The sequence below is a fragment of the Oncorhynchus keta genome, chromosome 4 (assembly GCF_023373465.1).
Source record: "Oncorhynchus keta strain PuntledgeMale-10-30-2019 chromosome 4, Oket_V2, whole genome shotgun sequence".
Classification (NCBI taxonomy): domain Eukaryota; kingdom Metazoa; phylum Chordata; class Actinopteri; order Salmoniformes; family Salmonidae; genus Oncorhynchus; species Oncorhynchus keta.
The window spans coordinates 87,107,341-87,120,487 of record NC_068424.1 but is presented as its reverse complement, the minus strand read 5'-3'; positions in this window follow the sequence as shown (position 1 = coordinate 87,120,487).

The window sequence follows — 13,147 nt, the reverse complement described above, 5'->3', positions numbered from 1 at the left end:
CTACTGTCTCTATTATATTATGACAGACCAGCTAGATCTACTGTCTCTATTATATTATGACAGACCAGCTAGATCTACTGTCTCTATTATATTATGACAGACCAGCTAGATCTACTGTCTCTATTATATTATGACAGACCAGCTAGATCTACTGTCTCTATTATATTATGACAGACCAGCTAGATCTACTGTCTCTATTATATTATGACAGACCAGCTAGATCTACTGTCTCTATTATATTATGACAGACCAGCTAGATCTACTGTCTCTATTATATTATGACAGACCAGCTAGATCTACTGTCTCTATTATTATGACAGACCAGCTAGATCTACTGTCTCTATTATATTATGACAGACCAGCTAGATCTACTGTCTCTATTATATTATGACAGACCAGCTAGATCTACTGTCTCTATTATATTATGACAGACCAGCTAGATCTACTGTCTCTATTATATTATGACAGACCAGCTAGATCTACTGTCTCTATTATATTATGACAGACCAGCTAGATCTACTGTCTCTATTATATTATGACAGACCAGCTAGATCTACTGTCTCTATTATATTATGACAGACCAGCGATCTACTGTCTCTATTAATATTATGACAGACCAGCTAGATCTACTGTCTCTATTATATTATGACAGACCAGATTGATCTACTGTCTCTATTAAATTATGACAGACCAGCTAGATCTACTGTCTCAATTATATTATGACAGACCAGCTAGATCTACTGTCTCTATTATATTATGACAGACCAGCTAGATCTACTGTCTCTATTATATTATGACAGACCAGCTAGATCTACTGTCTCTATTATATTATGACAGACCAGCTAGATCTACTGTCTCTATTATATTATGACAGACCAGCTAGATCTACTGTCTCTATTATATTATGACAGACCAGCTAGATCTACTGTCTCTATTATATTATGACAGACCAGCTAGATCTACTGTCTCTATTAAATTATGACAGACCAGCTAGATCTACTGTCTCTATTATATTATGACAGACCAGCTAGATCTACTGTCTCTATTATATTATGACAGACCAGCTAGATCTACTGTCTCTATTAAATTATGACAGACCAGCTAGATCTACTGTCTCTATTATATTATGACAGACCAGCTAGATCTACTGTCTCTATTATATTATGACAGACCAGCTAGATCTACTGTCTCTATTATATTATGACAGACCAGCTAGATCTACTGTCTCTATTATATTATGACAGACCAGCTAGATCTACTGTCTCTATTATATTATGACAGACCAGCTAGATCTACTGTCTCTATTATATTATGACTAGATCTCTATTATATTATGACAGACCAGCTAGATCTACTGTCTCTATTATATTATGACAGACCAGCTAGATCTACTGTCTCTATTATATTATGACAGACCAGCTAGATCTACTGTCTCTATTATATTATGACAGACCAGCTAGATCTACTGTCTCTATTATATTATGACAGACCAGCTAGATCTACTGTCTCTATTATATTATGACAGACCAGCTAGATCTACTGTCTCTATTATATTATGACAGACCAGCTAGATCTACTGTCTCTATTATATTATGACAGACCAGCTAGATCTACTGTCTCTATTATATTATGACAGACCAGCTAGATCTACTGTCTCTATTATATTATGACAGACCAGCTAGATCTACTGTCTCTATTATATTATGACAGACCAGCTAGATCTACTGTCTCTATTATATTATGCAGACCAGCTAGATCTACTGTCTCTATTATATTATGACAGACCAGCTAGATCTACTGTCTCTATTATATTATGACAGACCAGCTAGATCTAGATCTACTGTCTCTATTATATTATGACAGACCAGCTAGATCTACTGTCTCTATTATATTATATCTACTGTCTCTATTATATTATGACAGACCAGCTAGATCTACTGTCTCTATTATATTATGACAGACCAGCTAGATCTACTGTCTCAATTATATTATGACAGACCAGCTAGATCTACTGTCTCTATTATATTATGACAGACCAGCTAGATCTACTGTCTCTATTATATTATGACAGACCAGCTAGATCTACTGTCTCTATTATATTATGACAGACCAGCTAGATCTACTGTCTCTATTATATTATGACAGACCAGCTAGAACTACTGTCTCTATTATATTATTACAGACCAGCTAGATCTACTGTCTCTATTATATTATGACAGACCAGATCGATCTACTGTCTCAATTAAATTATGGCAGACCAGCTAGATCTACTGTCTCTATTACATTTTGACAGACCAGATCGATCTACTGTCTCTATTATATTATGACAGACCAGCTAGATCTACTGTCAATTATATTTTGACAGACCAGCAAGATTTACTGTCTCTATTATATTATGACAGACCAGCTAGATCTACTGTCTCTATTATATTATGACAGACCAGCTAGATCTACTGTCTCTATTATATTATGACAGACCAGCTAGATCTACTGTCTCTATTATATTATGACAGGCCAGCTTGATCTACCGTCTCTATTATATTATGACAGACCAGCTAGAACTACTGTCTCTATTATATTATTACAGACCAGCTAGATCTACTGTCTCTATTATATTATGACAGACCAGATCGATCTACTGTCTCAATTAAATTATGGCAGACCAGCTAGATCTACTGTCTCTATTACATTTTGACAGACCAGATCGATCTACTGTCTCTATTATATTATGACAGACCAGCTAGATCTACTGTCTCTATTATATTATGACAGACCAGCTAGATCTACTGTCTCTATTATATTATGACAGACCAGCTAGATCTACTGTCTCTATTATATTATGACAGACCAGCTAGATCTACTGTCTCTATTATATTATGACAGACCAGCTAGATCTACTGTCTCTATTATATTATGACAGACCAGCTAGAACTACTGTCTCTATTATATTATGACAGACCAGCTAGATCTACTGTCTCTATTATATTATGACAGACCAGATCAATCTACTGTCTCAATTAAATTATGGCAGACCAGCTAGATCTACTCAATTATATTATGGCAGACCAGCTAGATCTACTGTCTCTATTATATTATGACAGACCAGGTAGATCTACTGTCTCTATTAAATTATGGCAGACCAGCTGGATCTACTGTCTCTATTATATTATGACAGACCAGCTAGATCTACTGTCTCTATTATATTATGACAGACCAGCTAGATCTACTGTCTCTATTATATTATGACAGACCAGCTAGATCTACTGTCTCTATTAAATTATGACAGACCAGCTAGATCTACTGTCTCTATTATATTATGACAGACCAGCTAGATCTCTGTCTCTATTATATTATGACAGACCAGCTAGATCTACTGTCTCTATTAAATTATGACAGACCAGCTAGATCTACTGTCTCTATTATATTATGACAGACCAGCTAGATCTACTGTCTCTATTATATTATGACAGACCAGCTAGATCTACTGTCTCTATTAAATTATGACAGACCAGCTAGATCTACTGTCTCTATTATATTATGACAGACCAGCTAGATCTACTGTCTCTATTATATTATGACAGACCAGCTAGATCTACTGTCTCTATTATATTATGACAGACCAGCTAGATCTACTGTCTCTATTATATTATGGCAGACCAGCTCGATCTACTCAATTATATTATGACAGACCAGCTAGATCTACTGTCTCTATTATATTATTACAGACCAGCTAGATCTACTGTCTCTATTATATTATGTCAGACCAGCTAGATCTACTGTCTCTATTATATTATGACAGGCCAGCTATTATAGATCTACTAGATCTGTCTCTATTATATTATGACAGACCAGCTAGATCTACTGTCTCAATTATATTATGACAGACCAGCTAGATCTACTGTCTCTATTATATTATGACAGACCAGCTAGATCTACTGTCTCTATTATATTATGACAGACCAGCTAGATCTACTCAATTATATTATGGCAGACCAGCTAGATCTACTGTCTCTATTATATTATGACAGACCAGCTAGATCTACTGTCTCTATTATATTATGACAGACCAGCTAGATCTACTGTCTCTATTATATTATGACAGACCAGCTAGATCTACTGTCTCTATTATATTATGACAGACCAGCTAGATCTACTGTCTCTATTATATTATGACAGACCAGCTAGATCTACTGTCTCTATTATATTATGACAGACCAGCTAGATCTACTGTCTCTATTATGACAGACCAGCTAGATCTGCTGTCTCAATTATATTATGACAGACCAGCTAGATCTACTGTCTCTATTATATTATGACAGACCAGCTAGATCTACTGTCTCTATTATATTATGACAGACCAGCTAGATCTACTGTCTCTATTATATTATGACAGACCAGCTAGATCTACTGTCTCTATTATATTATGACAGACCAGCTAGATCTACTGTCTCTATTATATTATGACAGACCAGCTAGATCTACTGTCTCTATTATATTATGACAGACCAGCTAGATCTACTGTCTCTATTATATTATGACAGACCAGATAGATCTACTGTCTCTATTATATTATTGACAGACCAGCTAGATCTACTGTCTCTATTATATTTTGACAGACCAGCTAGATCTACTGTCTCTATTATATTATGACAGACCAGCTAGATCTACTGTCTCTATTATATTATGACAGACCAGCCAGCTAGATCTACTGTCTCTATTATATTATGACAGACCAGCTAGATCTACTGTCTCTATTATATTATGACAGACCAGCTAGATCTACTGTCTCTATTATATTATGACAGACAGACCAGCTAGATCTACTGTCTCTATTATATTATGACAGACCAGCTAGATCTACTGTCTCTATTATATTATGACAGACCAGCTAGATCTACTGTCTCTATTATATTATGACAGACCAGCTAGATCTACTGTCTCTATTAAATTATGACAGACCAGCTAGATCTACTGTCTCTATTATATTATGACAGACCAGCTAGATCTACTGTCTCTATTATATTATGACAGACCAGCTAGATCTACTGTCTCTATTATATTATGACAGACCAGCTAGATCTACTGTCTCTATTATATTATGACAGACCAGCTAGATCTACTGTCTCTATTATATTATGACAGACCAGCTAGATCTACTGTCTCAATTATATTATGACAGACCAGCTAGATCTACTGTCTCTATGTCTCTATTATATTATGACAGACCAGCTAGATCTACTGTCTCTATTATATTATGACAGACCAGCTAGATCTACTGTCTCTATTATATTATGACAGACCAGCTAGATCTACTGTCTCTATTATATTATGACAGACCAGCTAGATCTACTGTCTCTATTATATTATGACAGACCAGCTAGATCTACTGTCTCTATTATATTATGACAGACCAGCTAGATCTACTGTCTCTATTATATTATGACAGACCAGCTAGATCTACTGTCTCTATTATATTATGACAGACCAGCTAGATCTACTGTCTCTATTATATTATGACAGACCAGCTAGATCTACTGTCTCTATTATATTATGACAGACCAGCTAGATCTACTGTCTCTATTATATTATGACAGACCAGCTAGATCTACTGTCTCTATTATATTATGACAGACCAGCTAGATCTACTGTCTCTATTATATTATGACAGACCAGCTAGATCTACTGTCTCTATTATATTATGACAGACCAGCTAGATCTACTGTCTCTATTATATTATGACAGACCAGCTAGATCTACTGTCTCTATTATATTATGACAGACCAGGTAGATCTACTGTCTCTATTACATTTTGACAGACCAGCTAGAACTACTGTCTCAATTATATTATGACAGACCAGATAGATCTACTGTCTCAATTAAATTATGGCAGACTAGCTAGATCTACTGTCTCTATTACATTTTGACAGACCAGATCGATCTACTGTCTCAATTAAATTATGGCAGACCAGCTAGATCTACTCAATTATATTTTGACAGACCAGCAAGATTTACTGTCTCTACTATATTATGATAGACCAGCTACATCTACAGTCTCTAATATGTTATGATAGACCAGCTAGATCTACTGTCTCTATTATATTATGACAGACCAGATCGATCTACTGTCTCTATTATATTATGACAGACCAGCTAGATCTACTGTCTCTATTATATTATGACAGACCAGCTAGATCTACTGTCTCTATTATATTATGACAGACCAGCTAGATCTACTGTCTCTATTATATTATGACAGACCAGATCGATCTACTGTCTCAATTAAATTATGGCAGACCAGCTAGATCTACTGTCTCTATTACATTTTGACAGACCAGATCGATCTACTGTCTCTATTATATTATGACAGGCCAGCTAGATCTACTGTCTCTATTATACTATGACAGACCAGCTAGATCTACTGTCTCTATTATATTATTACAGACCAGCAAGAACTACTGTCTCTATTATATTATTACAGACCAGCTAGATCTACTGTCTCTATTATATTATGACAGACCAGCAAGATCTACTGTCTCTATTATATTATGACAGACCAGCTAGAACTACTGTCTCTATTATATTATTACAGACCAGCTAGATCTACTGTCTCTATTATATTATGACAGACCAGATCGATCTACTGTCTCAATGAAATTATGGCAGACCAGCTAGATCTACTGTCTCTATTACATTTGGCAGACCAGATCGATCTACTGTCTCAATTAAATTATGGCAGACCAGCTAGATCTACTGTCTCTATTAAATTATGGCAGACCAGCTAGATCTACTCAATTATATTATGGCAGACCAGCTAGATCTACTGTCTCTAATATATTATGACAGACCAGGTAGATCTACTGTCTCTATTACATTTTGACAGACCAGCTAGAACTACTGTCTCAATTATATTATGACAGACCAGATCGATCTACTGTCTCAATTAAATTATGGCAGACCAGCTAGATCTGCGGTCTCAATTATATTATGACAGACCAGCTCGATCTACTGTCTCTATTAAATTATGACAGACCAGCTAGATCTACTGTCTCTATTATATTATGACAGACCAGCTAGATCTACTGTCTCTATTATATTATGACAGACCAGCTAGATCTACTGTCTCAATTATATCATGACAGACCAGCTCGATCAACAGTCTCTATTAAATTATTACTGTCTCTATTTATGACAGACCAGCTAGATCTACTGTCTCTATTATATTATGACAGACCAGCTAGATCTACTGTCTCTATTATATTATGACAGACCAGCTAGATCTACTGTCTCAATTAAATTATGACAGACCAGCTAGATCTACTCAATTATATTATGACAGACCAGCTAGATCTACTGTCTCTATTATATTATGACAGACCAGCTAGATCTACTGTCTCTATTATATTATGACAGACCAGCTAGATCTACTGTCTCTATTATATTATGACAGACCAGCTAGATCTACTGTCTCTATTATATTATGACAGACCAGCTAGATCTACTGTCTCTATTATATTATGACAGACCAGCTAGATCTACTGTCTCTATTATATCTGTCTCTATTATATTATGACAGACCAGCTAGATCTACTGTCTCAATTATATTATGACAGACCAGCTAGATCTACTGTCTCTATTATATTATGACAGACCAGCTAGATCTACTGTCTCTATTATATTATGACAGACCAGCTAGATCTACTGTCTCTATTAAATTATGACAGACCAGCTAGATCTACTGTCTCTATTATTTATAACAGACCAGCTAGAACTACTGTCTCTATTATATTATGACAGACCAGCTAGATCTACTGTCTTAATTATATTATGACAGACCAGCTAGATCTACTGTCTCTATTATATTATGGCAGACCAGCTAGATCTACTGTCTCTATTATATTATGACAGACCAGCTAGATCTACTGTCTCTATTATATTATGACAGACCAGCTAGATCTACTGTCTCTATTATATTATGACAGACCAGCTAGATCTACTGTCTCTATTATATTATGACAGACCAGCTAGATCTACTGTCTCTATTATATTATGACAGACCAGCTAGATCTACTGTCTCTATTATATTATGACAGACCAGCTAGATCTACTGTCTCTATTATATTATGACAGACCAGCTAGATCTACTGTCTCTATTATATTATGACAGACCAGATCGATCAACTGTCTCAATTAAATTATGGCAGACCAGCTAGATCTACTGTCTCTATTACATTTTGACAGACCAGCTAGATCTACTGTCTCAATTATATTATGAAAGACCAGCTCGATCAACAGCTGACAGACCAGCTAGATCTACTGTATCTATTATATTATGACAGACCAGCTAGATCTACTGTCTCTATTAAATTATGACAGACCAGCTAGATCTACTGTCTCTATTATATTATGACAGACCAGCTAGATCTACTGTCTCTATTATATTATGACAGACCAGCTAGATCTACTGTCTCTATTATATTATGACAGACCAGCTAGATCTACTGTCTCTATTATATTATGACAGACCAGCTAGATCTACTGTCTCAATTAAATTATGACAGACCAGCTAGATCTACTGTCTCTATTATATTATGACAGACCAGCTAGATCTACTGTCTCTATTATATTATGACAGACCAGCTAGATCTACTGTCTCAATTATATTATGACAGACCAGCTAGATCTACTGTCTCTATTATATTATGACAGACCAGCTAGATCTACTGTCTCTATTATATTATGACAGACCAGCTAGATCTACTGTCTCTATTATATTATGACAGACCAGCTAGATCTACTGTCTCTATTATATTATGACAGACCAGCTAGATCTACTGTCTCTATTATATTATGACAGACCAGCTAGATCTACTGTCTCTATTATATTATGACAGACCAGCTAGATCTACTGTCTCTATTATATTATGACAGACCAGCTAGATCTACTGTCTCTATTATATTATGACAGACCAGCTAGATCTACTGTCTCTATTATATTATGACAGACCAGCTAGATCTACTGTCTCTATTATATTATGACAGACCAGCTAGATCTACTGTCTCTATTATATTATGACAGACCAGCTAGATCTACTGTCTCTATTATATTATGACAGACCAGCTAGATCTACTGTCTCTATTATATTATGACAGACCAGCTAGATCTACTGTCTCTATTATATTATGACAGACCAGCTAGATCTACTGTCTCTATTATATTATGACAGACCAGCTAGATCTACTGTCTCTATTATATTATGACAGACCAGCTAGATCTACTGTCTCTATTATATTATGACAGACCAGCTAGATCTACTGTCTCTATTATATTATGACAGACCAGCTAGATCTACTGTCTCTATTATATTATGACAGACCAGCTAGATCTACTGTCTCTATTATATTATGACAGACCAGCTAGATCTACTGTCTCTATTATATTATGACAGACCAGCTAGATCTACTGTCTCTATTATATTATGACAGACCAGCTAGATCTACTGTCTCTATTATATTATGACAGACCAGCTAGATCTACTGTCTCTATTATATTATGACAGACCAGCTAGATCTACTGTCTCTATTATATTATGACAGACCAGCTAGATCTACTGTCTCTATTATATTATGACAGACCAGCTAGATCTACTGTCTCTATTATATTATGACAGACCAGCTAGATCTACTGTCTCTATTATATTATGACAGACCAGCTAGATCTACTGTCTCTATTATATTATGACAGACCAGCTAGATCTACTGTCTCTATTATATTATGACAGACCAGCTAGATCTACTGTCTCTATTATATTATGACAGACCAGCTAGATCTACTGTCTCTATTATATTATGACAGACCAGCTAGATCTACTGTCTCTATTATATTATGACAGACCAGCTAGATCTACTGTCTCTATTATATTATGACAGACCAGCTAGATCTACTGTCTCTATTATATTATGACAGACCAGCTAGATCTACTGTCTCTATTATATTATGACAGACCAGCTAGATCTACTGTCTCTATTATATTATGACAGACCAGCTAGATCTACTGTCTCTATTATATTATGACAGACCAGCTAGATCTACTGTCTCTATTATATTATGACAGACCAGCTAGATCTACTGTCTCTATTATATTATGACAGACCAGCTAGATCTACTGTCTCTATTATATTATGACAGACCAGCTAGATCTACTGTCTCTATTAAATTATGACAGACCAGCTAGATCTACTGTCTCTATTATATTATGACAGACCAGCTAGATCTACTGTCTCTATTATATTATGACAGACCAGCTAGATCTACTGTCTCTATTATATTATGACAGACCAGATCGATCTACTGTCTCTATTAAATTATGGCAGACCAGCTAGATCTAGTCAATTATATTATGGCAGACCAGCTAGAACTACTGTCTCAATTATATTATGACAGACCAGATCGATCTACTGTCTCAATTAAATTATGGCAGACCAGCTAGATCTACTGTCTCTATTATATTATGACAGACCAGCTAGATCTACTGTCTCTATTATATTATGACAGACCAGCTAGATCTACTGTCTCTATTATATTATGACAGACCAGCTAGAACTACTGTCTCTATTATATTATTACAGACCAGCTAGATCTACTGTCTCTATTATATTATTACAGACCAGCTAGATCTACTGTCTCTATTATATTATGACAGACTAGCTAGATCTACTGTCTCTGTTATATTATGACAGACCAGCTCGATCTACTGTCTCTATTATACTATGACAGACCAGCTAGATCTACTGTCTCAATTAAATTATGGCAGACCAGATCGATCTACTGTCTCAATTAAATTATGGCAGACCAGCTAGATCTACTCAATTATATTTTGACAGACCAGCTAGAACTACTGTCTCAATTATATTATGACAGACCAGATCGATCTACTGTCTCAATTATATTATTACAGACCAGCTAGATCTACTGTCTCTATTATATTATGACAGACCAGCTAGATCTACTGTCTCTATTATATTATTACAGACCAGCTAGATCTACTGTCTCTATTATATTATGACAGACCAGCTAGATCTACTGTCTCTATTATATTATGACAGACCAGCTAGATCTACTGTCTCTATTATATTATGACAGACCAGCTAGATCTACTGTCTCAATTATATTATGACAGACCAGCTAGATCTACTGTCTCTATTATATTATGACAGACCAGCTAGATCTACTGTCTCTATTATATTATGACAGACCAGCTACATCTACAGTCTCTAATATGTTATGATAGACCTGCTAGGTCTACTTTCTCATTAATATTTTGACAGACCAGCTGGATCTACTGTCTCAATTATATTATGACAGACCAGCTAGATCTACTCTCTCAATTATATTACGAAAGACCAGCTAGATCTACTGTCTATACTATATTTTGACAGACCAGCTAGATTTACTGTCTCAATTATATTACGAAAGACCAGCTAGATCTACTGTCTCTATTATATTATGACAGACCAGCTAGATCTACTGTCTCTAATATTATGACAGACCAGCTAGATCTACTTTCTCATTAATGTTATGACAGACCAGCTAGATCTACTGTCTCTATTATAATTATGACAGACCAGCTAGATCTACTGTCTCTATTATATTATGACAGACCAGCTAGATCTACTGTCTATTATATTATGACAGACCAGCTAGATCTACTGTCTCTATTATATTATGACAGGCCAGCTAGATCTACTGTCTCTATTATATTATGACAGACCAGCTAGATCTACTGTCTCTATTAATATTATGACAGACCAGCTAGATCTACTGTCTCTATTATATTATGACAGACCAGCTAGATCTACTGTCTCTATTATATTATGACAGACCAGCTAGATCTACTGTCTCTATTATATTATGACAGACCAGCCAGATCTACTGTCTCTATTATATTATGACAGACCAGCTAGATCTACTGTCTCTATTATATTATGACAGACCAGCTAGATCTACTGTCTCTATTATATTATGACAGACCAGCTAGATCTACTGTCTCAATTATATTATGACAGACCAGCTAGATCTACTGTCTCTATTATATTATGACAGACCAGCTAGATCTACTGTCTCTATTATATTATGACAGACCAGCTAGATCTACTGTCTCTATTATATTATGACAGACCAGCTAGATCTACTGTCTCTATTATATTATGACAGACCAGCTAGATCTACTGTCTCTATTATATTATGACAGACCAGCTAGATCTACTGTCTCTATTATATTATGACAGACCAGCTAGATCTACTGTCTCTATTACATTATGACAGACCAGCTAGATCTACTGTCTCTATTATATTATGACAGACCAGCTAGATCTACTGTCTCTAATATATTATGACAGACCAGATAGATCTACTGTCTCTATTACATTTTGACAGACCAGCTAGAACTACTGTCTCAATTATATTATGACAGACCAGATCGATCTACTGTCTCAATTAAATTATGGCAGACCAGCTAGATCTACTGTCTCAATTATATTATGACAGACCAGCTAGATCTACTGTCTCTATTATATTATGACAGACCAGCTAGATCTACTGTCTCTATTATATTATGACAGACCAGCTAGATCTACTGTCTCTATTATATTATGACAGACCAGCTAGATCTACTGTCTCTATTATATTATGACAGACCAGCTAGATCTACTGTCTCTATTATATTATGACAGACCAGCTAGATCTACTGTCTCTATTATATTATGACAGACCAGCTAGATCTACTGTCTCTATTATATTATGACAGACCAGCTAGATCTACTGTCTCTATTATATTATGACAGACCAGCTAGATCTACTGTCTCTATTATATTATGACAGACCAGCTAGATCTACTGTCTCTATTATATTATGACAGACCAGCTAGATCTACTGTCTCTATTAAATTATGACAGACCAGCTAGATCTACTGTCTCTATTATATTATGACAGACCAGCCAGATCTACTGTCTCTATTATATTATGACAGACCAGCTAGATCTACTGTCTCAATTATATTATGACAGACCAGCTAGATCTACTGTCTCTATTAAATTATGACAGACCAGCTAGATCTACTGTCTCTATTATATTATGACAGACCAGCTAGAT